We start from the raw sequence: 12267 nt of genomic DNA on the forward strand, positions 1-12267 counted from the left end.
AGAGAGCAAAGTCAGGCAGGAAATGGGTGCAGGAATATATCTGGAGTGCTGCAGGGGAAATAGGAAGCTCTGGGGGTGCTCAGTTCAGGAGCAGCATGGAGGAAGAGGGAAAAGAAAGTGCAAAGAGGACTTTGTATTTTAATGGCAGGGAGAGGATTCAGAAGACCACTGAGGTCCAAAGAAGCTGGGGAAATAAAGTTTTTCATTAATGGAAGGGATATGGATGGTGAAATGGAGGCATAATGTAGAACCAGAATGTTTAAACGTGAAGATTAATCCAAAAGGATTAAAATGCATAAGACTGGAGTTCAGTCAATACCCAAAGAACAGTGGATTTGATTAGGATCTCTGTTATTTTCCATTCACACATGCAGAACTGCACTGACTTAATGCAGCAAATTTGGTTCAAATCTCTGCTGCTGAGAGCAGAACACTACTAATACCCGTGTAGGAAATTCTTCAGCTTTTTCAGAACTCCAGCATTAGGAAGGCTGAACACCAGCCGATCAGAGGCTTTTCAGGTCCCAGTTTCAGACATTTCACTCTTTGCAGTGAAGTAGGACCTTGCTTCAAAAACTGTGAGATAATACACAAATGGTCAAAACAGGAGCGGGGGGAAGCACGAGAGTAAGCAAAAACTGGAGTTTATTCAAAGCATCCGGTTCCAGTTGGTATTCATGGAGTTACACATGTGCTATATGTGCACATACATAAAAGACACATTTATCTACACACGTGGCTAGTGATACTTTGGTTTGAAAAAAAATATGTACTTTTCCTCCCTTTTTTAACCTTATCCGTGCATTCTTGGGTCATGTAGCCTTTGTGCTGACTCTGGACAAAAATCCCCCTTTGATGGAGGATACATGCTGAAAGGTAGAATTCTGAATTATGTTCTCTAAATTATCCCGTGCTCAGAGAGCAAGTATTGATTTTAAAAATGACTGAGCCAGACCTCGCACTGCAGTCCCCCCAAAGCACAACAAACAGCAGTCATGTGTTCAGCTACCAAGAGGCCACTGTGCTGGCATTGTTTCAAAAAATCAGAAAGTCATCAATCAACCAAATAGTAATCGGAATAAGTACATGGTATCTAAAGACACATTTTATCCAGTTACATGCTCCAATTCAGTTAGCTACGAGGAGAATTAGAACAATATTGGACCGATTAACAAGTCTACCTTGGGAACTGTGAGCTGTTAAGTTATTTATTTTGCTGCCTTGTATAAAAGAATGAGCAGAATTTCATCTGCATAGTTAAGCATTCAGTAACTTCCCACAATAAATAACCCAGCATCTCTTCGTGCTAGAGTGTTTTTTATGGAGCCTGAGTGAGAACACAGAATTTTACTGTAGTTGGTTTCTGTAGCTTTCAAATGGTTTGGACAGAATTGTGTTTCAGGAAGATCTTTATTTTTTTCTTCAGGGGCCGTTAGTCATCGGTGCTGCAATAGAACTTCATGAACAGTAAAATTATTAAGATCAGTGTATTCAAAACATCATTGAGTATTATTTTAATGATACGATTTAAGGATCAATGCAAAAAGCGTGGTTTAGAATTTCAGTCTTGCACAATTCAATTGAATCAATAATCTGCGGTGTTGCTATGCAGCATGCGCTTCACAATAATACAAAATATACCATTTCTAAAGAAATACATGGCTGAAAAATACACTGTTCAAGTGAATACATCCAGCTCTGTGTACTTACAGCTGTCTTTTGGGAGATACAATACAGGAACAGACAGACTGTACGAAATGCTTTGTAAGTTAAGGTAATAGCTCATACAATTAAGATGGTTGAATTTTTCAGTACTGCTATATAGCACTTCCCATAATGAAATCTCCAATTTTTAGGTTTAGAGGTTTAAAAGTCCCAGGCTTAGATTGCTAATAAACATAGCACATGGTTTTCAGTATAGAGGAAATTAATTTACAACTATTTTGATTCAATAAATCTAGAGTTCACTAATGAAACAAAAAGAACATACATGTGTACTTAAGATGCTATAGTATTGTCTCCTAAGACCTAAGCTGATTTTGACAATTAAATTTTACATACATTTTCAGTGTCTGGAGGAGAGGACATTTTTCTGTATTCTTACTAATGATAAATACAAAGGAGTTCATGTTTTCTTTCCTTAGAGCATCCCACCTGTCTGTGTTGTGTAAATATACATGAAGCCTGCAAGACACCATTTACATTAATTTGTAGGGGTTTGCTGGAACTCAGATTTAGTATGAGTTTGTATCACACAGCCACTCCCTGTTCTTTGTTTCCTTATCTTTCAAGAGACGGCAAGATTGAAGGTGTGGAGCTTTAATTAACTTCTCACTGCAGAAAAGGGTGGCTTTTCTAGGTCTGAGCTTACAAAATGGAGCTGGAGAATTAATCTGTATGATACCTGGCCAATGTATTCAGCTACTTAAGGGTCATCATATTAACATGCTGTCAAGTCCCATCCCTCTCAAAAGCACTTACTTCTGTCCTTTCTCCTTGGGAAAAAAACAGCTTCTGGACAGCAGTGCATTATTCAAGCCAGGTGAATAAGCTTGATGAAGGTAATGGAGATAGGAAACATTTGAATCTTTGCTTTCACATGCAACGATCACTGCAGGGCACTGAAAAATATGCAAAGGGAGCATTGCTGATTCATTTGATAGGCCTATATGTTTGGGAAACAACATCCAGTGGGGAGAGAGGTGCTAGTTCTTCCTTACCATTTTCAGTGTAAAGCATTTTTGAGAATCTGTCTAAGGTGAAGTATACGTAAATTGTTCAGGTCTGCTCAGGGGCTTTTTGTTGTTACCTCTTTCTCCAGATATTTAAGTACAGTGGAAAACCCAAGCCTGTGTGACTCAGAAGCTCAGTCCCTTTGTAAGCAGGATCTGTTTTTTCAGTAACTATAGTGCTCTTCAGAATTCTAGTTCAACTAAATAGGCATCAATAATGAAAACTAAATGAGCTTTACTTTAATAGTTTTGGTAGAGGCATAAAGCATTTTCTATCTTTGTTAATTAGCTAATAGGTCTCGTTTCAGGGGCTTTTCCTACTCTGATGTGTCTGTCTGCCTCTTTGCAGATGTTTTTCTGTCTTCATTGAGGTATTGTCAGAATCCTCTGCCCTGTTGAAAAAAAAAAAGAAAATTCTACTACACTTGTAGGACATATGAAGTATGGAAATCAGAGCTCTTTTTGGCAATTAACTGTTATTAATACTGTCTTTATGACAATGAATGGAAGAATATTTAAGCTTATTTGGGCCATGTCATAATTATCCAGACATTTTACTCTATGTCTGCTATTTGATCATATGAATAATGATTAACTGGAGAGACAGCTGTTTTGGTGTGTGTTTTTTGGCAGCGGGAGCTATCACAGGGCAGGACATGTTGCTCAGCTTACTGATATGAGAGCTAGAAATCATTGCAGGGAATGTCAGTTGCAACACTGAGCTCATCTTACTTCTAGCAAAAAAAATTATTTTGCAAAAAAGAAATACAGAATTTTAAAGATTCACCTTTGCTTTCCATGGAAGTAGATTTCTACAGTATGTTCCACTTTCCTGTTTTCCCCCTTCTACAGTTTGAAGAATTAGCCATGAGAAAAATTAGTTGCTGCATATAGTGATTAACCCATATGAAAAATAAAGTTAGGAAAGCCTTAGAAAATCCTGAATAATAGTGCAGAAGCTGTTCACCATGTGCTTGTGGGGCTTGTCCCAAAAAAATGCAAAGTGAGACCCGATTTTTAAAGGACAACTGGCTGATAGTGACAGTTTTTCTTCTCCTTTCCACCTCACAGCAGACATTTTTTCTCTTCCTACAGTGTTAAGCTGACAGTTTTTTCTCTGAAGAAATAGATTTGTAAGAGGTTTGAGTTTTTCATGCACGGATGTTTGTAATTTTGGAGTAAGGAGGGCACGAACAGCAGAAGGAAAAAAAGGAGACAGTGTAATTCTTATCTGTTTTGAAGTCCCATATGCTACCTAAAAATAGCTCTTTGCGGAAACTAGCTGCTTTTCAAATACCCTTAAATCGCAAACGAAACTTACGTGAAATCCAGGGTTAAACATGGATACAGTGTTGGGTAAAACAGGTATTTTCCATTAAAGCAGAACTCTTAAAATTTGATTGCATAAATTTAGCTAAACTGATAAGAGCAAAAGCGACTCTCTGACCAGTTACTGTGACCTGCAACTGCCTCGCCTGCCTAGGCCCATTAGCAAGTATCAAATAACCGTTAAATCCCCCAAACTTCTCTGTTAGCTTGATCCAGGTTTGTCAGGAGAGCAGAAGGAGGTAGGACCTGGCCACACTCCCATACTGAGCCGTCGTTCCAGGTGGATGGCTCTGAATGGACTCATGTGGCAGAGGAAAGGCCAAAACATGTCAGTCCCATGTATGCGTTGTTTCTGTTAGTTATTTTATTTTTAGGATAAAATTGGGACCTGAAGGTTGAAGGAAGGAGGGAAAGGAATGCAGAGAGAGAAATCTGGGTTCTTTTCCCATTCTGCCAATATTTTACTGCAGCCTAAAGATAAGGTCATAAAATGACTTGTTCCGTTTCTTCATCTGCAAAATGGGAAGCAGAGGAGTTGCCTGTCATATTGCGAAAGTGCAAACGTAAAGCCCTAACCCTCAAACTGTTGTTCTTGTATGTTGCAAGAGGTTTTTCAGGTCCTAAAAAGTATGTGCTGAAAAATACATTTACCAGAAATAAGCCAATTTACTTAATACTTTAATTTTTTCAGAAAAAAACCCATTAAATTATTCTAGGTCTGTTAGCCACTTTAATTGTTTGTTTACTTGTTGCTGAGAGCCTGTGTGAATTAGAAAATGTAAATGAACCAGTAAGAAACATGTGGCTGTAGCCAGCTGTGGCAAACCTCTGTTGGGAGTGAAAGTTTGGTTCATGTTCACATTCCCCGTGGACTAGAATAACATTAAGTGAAATTCACATACTTCAAAAAGGTTCCTCATTTGCAATTTATGAGATGGAAGTGCATCAAAGGCATAAAAGCCAGCAAATGGTCAGAAGTTAAAAGTGAGGGGTAGTCAGGCTTCAGAAAACTTAGTTAACTGGTGATGCCATTCTAGGAATAAAATAACTTACCTCAAGAAATCCATAGCTAGACCATCTCCCTTCAGATTAATATCTCTATTCTAATGCAGTACCCCACACTGAAAATTGTTTTCAATGTAGTTTGCTCTCCTCCCTAGCAAGGTGCAGGAGTCATGGGTCTGTGGAGTGGCAGAGTGTGGACCAAGTGCTGGCTTCCAGGTCAGCTGAGGAGCAACTCCAGGCCAGGCAGCGGCTGTCCTCAGTAATCCTAGATCACTAGATTGACTCCTGGTTTTGCTTCCACTTCCTTGACTTGGAAGGCAAAACCAGTGGAGTGCAAGGGTGTGCAATAGCTATGTGTCCCTGATTTCCATTCCAAGGTGTCCACTGAGACTGACATTGTTCAAAGCTTTTTCTGTTCTAGTTTTTGCAATAGGAGTCGATGTTATCTTTGTTGCTCTTGCTGTACAGCATGGATTTTGGTTGTTATGACCCTTGGCTCAACCTACTGTCTCTCCTTCTACTATAATATAAAGCTATTATTGTGGTTGATGAGTTCAAGTTCATATTGACTTCATATTTCAGTCAGGGATCTTTTTGTGTGAATATTGACCAATATTTTGTAGTGCAAAGAGGAAAACACTGTTTAAGAGGGTAACAGCACTTACTTACAATGGTCTCTTGCACCTTTTTATGTAGGGGTCCAGAGTTCGGGTCATGTCTGTTTTGCTCTCTCTAGGAAGTGTCTAATGGCAGTTAGTTAGGTCACAAACTCTCTGAGACAAGACTGTCATTTTGACCTTAGTTTTAATGAAGCTGTCACTGTGGGGTCCGTGCCCCTGAGGTGACACAGCAGTGGAGATCTCTGTCCTACATGGTATCACCATGCCTGGAAGTTTGCAGCTGCAGACTGTCCAGCCTGCCTGATGCTCCACTAGTGTCTCATGGAGGATATCCATCAGCCATCTATGATATTCATTTTCTAATCTTATTTTCCTGCTTCCCAATGTACCTACTAGATATTCTCAGAATATGCCCAGAGGAAGAACATTTTTTCTCATTTTAAGACCATATTTGATAAGAGAAAGATTAGGTTTGGCTCAACTACTGTCTCTACAGATGTGTTTTGGTCAGAATATGAAGGAAAAATTATCCTGTAAAAGGTCTTTTACTTATTCACTAGGCTGTTTATTCAGTAGCCACTCAGTAATTACTTCTAACGCTGTTTTTGTCAGTCTTCTGTTAGCCTCTTCTGTCCCCAACATTAGTGTTGAGATCCGTGCTACTGGGTGTTTCTTGTTTCTTCTAAATAAAAGCCTTGTACAGAAAGGGTCATCCAAGTCTCCCAGCAACATTCACAGTCAGTGGTGGGATTGCATCAGGACTCCAGGAGCTGACTGTCTAGACCCAGCTTACCTGTTTCTGCATATTTAGACAAAGACTGCTACAATCTGATTCATTCAAATCAACATTAATTCCCTCTGCACAATAAGATGCCCTAGATTTTTCATGGGTTTCATATATGTTTTTTTAAGGACTCTGCCCATAAAATTCATGGCAGACATTTGAGGGGTTATGTCCTTTTCATGACTCACTTCAGGGAGTTTCACAGATGTCTTCAGTTTGTTCAGGCAAGATTTCTACCTCTTACTCTCCAGGCAGAAGAGAATTTCCATTAGCCTTTTATACTAGGCTTAATTGCCAATTACCAGCAGGTAAACAGCCTCATAACACTGCATTGCTCCAAGCTTATTACACTTTGCAAAGGAGTCCTGTGCAGAGAAATCTCTGCAGAAAGAGGGCTAAAGGGCATTGAAGGACCTTCCTGTTTCTTCCAAAGTTTCCAATACCTCCTTGTAGGTTTGAGAGCTCCTCACACATTTAGCTGGATTATCACAGTTTATTCCTGTTAAAAAATTATAATGTTGCCATCCAACAGTAAGGGCAAAAAACATTTAAAATAATTGTCTTTCACAAAATAAAATAAATGTATTTTGAAAATTGTATCAACACAAGCAAACATAATTTTCCAGGTGATTTTTGAAAAATAATAAATTGCATATGCAAAATGAAGAAAGGAGCATCTGTTTTGTTCTGACTTGTTTAATCCTATTTCTCCATATTTTAAGCAGAGCAGGTCACAAGCACAGTCCAGTGGGGGAAGTTCAGTATATTAAATGCACCAGCAGTTTTCTCTTGCAAATTGATTATTTAAATTGAGCTACTCTCAAGTAATGGACAATACCCGTGCTTACAAATATGAGTTTGTGTGGAGATTTGCATTCCAATCCATTGTTCTTTCTGTCTGTGCTACCAGAGACATCCAACTTAATTTCGTTGTGCTTATCTCAGCACTTACGTCTTAAAATTAAAACTTACTGGGGGTTCATAAATTACTGTAAGGAATTATTTTTTTTTACTGCTTTTCTCTCTTTTCCTGCATTTTTTTTCTCTCAAGACCTCAAGCCATACTGACACATACATATGGCTGGATGCAAGAATTTTTTTGCTAATGAAACTAATGCAGAAATTTGGGAACATTAAACAAAAGATTGCTTTGACATTTTGGCTCAGCTATGATATCCGTAGTGCAGGACTGGAAAGTAGGGAGTAGTGATGACTCCTCCTCCAGGAACTAGCCCCAAAGTGGGAGAGGCCTTTTTAAGAGGAGATAAAGGAATCACTGGGAGTGGGAATTCATCCAAAGATTCTTGGAAGGATACCCAGGCTCTAGTGTTTTTGCTGCTCTGATTTTTGGATAATTCATGAGCCAAATTGAGTTGTTCTCCTATTTCTTGCCGTATCCACTGCTGTCAACAGCATCACAAATAGAAAGTGATTCTCTCATTTTAATTAACCACAGGCACTCCTGATTGCTGTAGCTGGACAGAGCTCTGTACATTTAAACCTGCCTGTCGCTGTTTCACTGAGGAGTTTGAATGTGAATCTTCTTCGCTATAAACAGTAGAACAATCCTGTTGGATGTAAAGAGAGTTCCCATATTCTTCAGGGTCAGCCCGCAAAAGGCTATTCTGCAGATCTAACTAAATTTCACTAGCAGATCTTGTTTCAGTTATGCTTCGTTCCATCGAGGCTGCTTGGCAACTTGGCCATATCTCATAAGCCTTTGCTTTTGGAGTTAGACTTGCCAGTGAAGCTTTAAACTAAATGGGGCTGTAAATCAAAATGTCCTCATCTACAATTCTTCCCTGAGCATCTGATTACAATCATGCTGCATGCTATTTGTACAGGGATGTTTAAAACTGCCTATAAAACAGCAGCTAATTGCTGATCTGCTTAATTAAAGAGAGCCTTTTGTTGTCACATATACAAAGATAAATGAAATAATCAGCTTTGGACTAATGAGAGATAATTAGATTATGCAGTCCGATAAATAAAGACAAAAATCCTGCAGATTGCCACTGTGATCTGCGCAGCTGAGATCACAACAGGGTTTAGAGGTGCACTTTCCTCTCCTTTCTACTTTAGCTATAGTGGTTTGGATTTTTTCCATCCCAGAGTTAACACGGTGATCAGAGCTTCCAGGCATTAATGACTGTTGTTATGTACTATAATTTAGGATTTGTTGTTTAACAGCAGTGTGATTTGCATGGACACAGTTTAATTTACTCAGAATTTAAGCTCCCATTTAAAAAAAAATTACTAGATCTGGCTGTTCGCTGATGACCTTCCAGCCTGAACAGATGCATGATGCTGACAGTCTTCTTCAGGGAGGGAGGTAAAATCAAATGGCCATGTTTGTTCTTCTTGTTACCCTATTTAGATTGATAAACAAAGGATCAGTTTTGTCCAGAAGGTCTAAAATGCATGTGCTCAGTGGGTGTTAACACTGAAGTCTAGTAATAGCAGTTTACTTGTCTTCAGTGGAAATAGCTTATTTAGTGGTATCATAGAGTTTCTCCAAGACTGGTGTCCACAGCATTGGGGGAATACCCGACCAGCTTTCTTCATTCTTCCTTTCATTTGTGGTCTCTGAAGAAGTAACTTTAGCTCACCAAAAGATGCTCTTCAGGCATGCACCTAGTGCATGCAAACCATAGGATCAGACTGTAGCTTGCAGAAAATTAACTCATCACACAGCTGTGTAGTGTGGACATCATCGGCACCAACTGTTTTATTCTTCAGATCCACTTCTGTTATGCTGCACTACTTGGTAATGTTAAAAAATCCTAAGATTTCTTGAACAAATTGGCAGAAAAATAAATGAATTTGCCTTTAATTATCATTTTCCATGCCATAGTTTTACAGCAGCTCTGCTCTTCACACATGTTAAACTCAGCAAAACCTTTGTTAGAATGGGGGTATCAATAGATGACAACTTTCCCAAGCAAGCATAAATGAGACGTTTCTCCTGAACATGGTGTTTCCCTGGCAAGTGTCTGTTTACAGCTGGATTCTTTGTTTTCTTCATGGAATTGGGTTTTGGTGTCAGGAGCCAACACAGAAAAAGCAATGGTTGTTTCCTAAGTGACAGGGGTATGAACTTCTTGGAGCCCTCACCCACATCATGTGATTGTCAGCAAGTAAAGATCAGTCATTTATCAGCATTTTTGCCTTATTTACAAGGTCAGAACAAAATATCATTTTGACAATATGTCTTCCCACATTTATGGCTAAAGCCCAGCCTAAAGAGGGTCCTAAATCTGTAATCAGAGCCTTATGCTGCTGCTATGATATGTGAACAATATTCTAGTGATTTTAATAATTTTCACCATATTTGCTAGTTAGATTAATCAAATATATGGTTAAACAGCTGCCACTTTCTTCTATCTCAGTGCTCACCATCCTGGCGGCACAGCCTCTACTGAGCACTGTGTGCTAGGGACATTCATGGGGCTTCGTGCATCCCCCAAGGGGTCTGATCGTGATAAGCTTCCCTGCATACGGAAATGCATGCAGCAGCCTACAGGGAGAGCTAGACATTTGTCCCATTTACATGATGGTCTGAAGAATGTTACTTAACGTATGGAGAGTTACTGACACTTTTTAGTATCTCTTCTGATCCTGAATCATCTCTGTAAGGAGGAAAAAACCCCAACTACTGAGAATAAGAACTTTGAAATTAGACCTTTTGCTAAGAACTGGTTTAGTTTATAATTTTTAAAGGGCTTGGTTTACTCTGTCCTGTAGGTTTGAACACTCCCAATGAAAACTTCCAGGAATCCATTCCAGACTGAGACTTTTTCTTGTATTTTTGATAGCTTTAGTCCTATAGTGCACTTCTGAGACAAAGTTAGACATTAGTGAATGAGATGCTGTAGTTGCTTCCCGCTATTGCCACATGGCACTGCTGAACACATCTCTCCTACTTCACCTCCACGAGAGCTCTCCCCTGCTAGAAAACATACATGCTTTCTGCTGCTGTTAGTGGTAAGGCATTTCACTGCTCTGCTGGTTTCAGACACATCTTGATGACAAAAAAGGTCCATCGCTTCCTTCTTTCTTACCATTCATGAGCTTAGATACTCTGCCTCCTCTTCTCTCTATGAGCACAGAAGGCTTCAGTCAAGGGGGCTGGCTGGATATTAACCCCTCTCTTTAGCACGTTTACAAGGTTGTAAATGCTGCTCTAGGTCCTGTGGCTGCCCTTGGTTTGCTTCTTGCAGGGACCAGAAGACAGTTCAGAGTATGTGTGACTGTGTGGTGTCTAATTGTTTCTAGGCTGTTTCCTATTGTCTTACTCAAGTCTGAGAAGCCAAGCAGAGGCGTGATGCTATGTGCAGTGTAAGACTGTGAAAGCACAGTAGGTACTCATATGTCTGCAGTATGTGCTGGGATGCTTGCATGCTTCTTCCATGTCTAATATTAAGGTCACCTTCACAGGGATATACTGTCACACTGGCACCTATTTTCAACCTATTTTTCAAGCGTCTTAAATCTAGATTAGACCAGTTAATTATTTTAATGCCTTCACATTCAGAGTTAGGATGTTGCATGGTATTAATGCCCATTTAATTAAAGACAACCAGCCAAATCTTCCATTTAAGCTTCATAAGTTTTGCCTATTAACAACACTGTATTTTGTCTATCCTTACACGGATCACGACACAGACACAAAGAAAAAAGGTGGAGAAGTGCATTTAATTAAATAGCAGGCATAGGTCAAGTGTCTGCCTCATATGTCACTGTATAACAAAGATGACTGTAGGAAAATCTCAGGAAAATCAGCTACACAGTAAACCAGGTCTGCTGGAGAGCCCTGTGGTCTCTCTCCCTTGGAGAAACCATCCACAGAGCCTCCTGCCCTGCCTTGTACTTTCATCCATGTTATGTCATGTTTATTTACTCAGGTAAGAGACAGGAAGCAGCAGGACCACCTGAAAGGGCGGATGTTGTTCATCATGAGCAAAAGAAGCCGAACTGGACCCTTTGTTACTGGGTGGCAGCCTTTTTTCATGGATTTTCGGGAAGATCTATATACAACACACATCCTCCCTCATTAAAGGCAGCTCGAACACTTAGCAAAGGTCAACTCCTACCTGGGGTAGAGCTGTGGGGAGACAAGAGGTTAAGGCTGGTAAAATTCCCATGATATCTTATATGGAGGTGAAGAGATAGCATATGAGGAAAAAAAATCAGAAGAAATATCCTGTCCAGCTACTTAAGAGGAATGAGCTTTTAACTCTTGGAACTTCTGCAGTAAATATTTGTCAGCTGATATCTGGACTGCTCATCGCTGGCTACTCAAAAACAATCCTCTAGCAGTTAGTCTCTGAGAAGCCTTTTTCCTATTCTCTTTATCTACTGAAAAGCTGCTGTGCTGCTGCGGGAAGTCGGCCAATGCTCATTCATATTATCTGGAGGCCTCAGTCCTGGATCAGGACTCTCTACTGACAGGTGCTGCCCAAACACGGAGCAAAAAATGATCCTTGCATCAATAGTTTGTGAACAAATTATTCTTACACAGATTCTTCTTTGTGGATTATGGTAAAGGGTTGTATTATGTTTTCTTTTCTTTAGAGATGGGCCAAAACCAGAATCCCTTGGAATTGCAGATTTAAAATAAAATTGCAGAAAGCAAGTGCTCCCTTACGTCTTTATTTGGATCAAGATTTGGGATAAGCAATTGCAATTTTGTAGAGGGCAAAAATGTGAGGAGAGCTCCATCAAAACCAGCTTTTGCATTTGGTTGGGAAAGGCAATTTTTTTTTCTTCACTAATTCCTCAGGTGTTTTGCTGATGT

The sequence above is a fragment of the Aptenodytes patagonicus genome, chromosome 10 (genome assembly GCF_965638725.1).
Source record: "Aptenodytes patagonicus chromosome 10, bAptPat1.pri.cur, whole genome shotgun sequence".
Classification (NCBI taxonomy): Eukaryota; Metazoa; Chordata; class Aves; order Sphenisciformes; family Spheniscidae; genus Aptenodytes; species Aptenodytes patagonicus.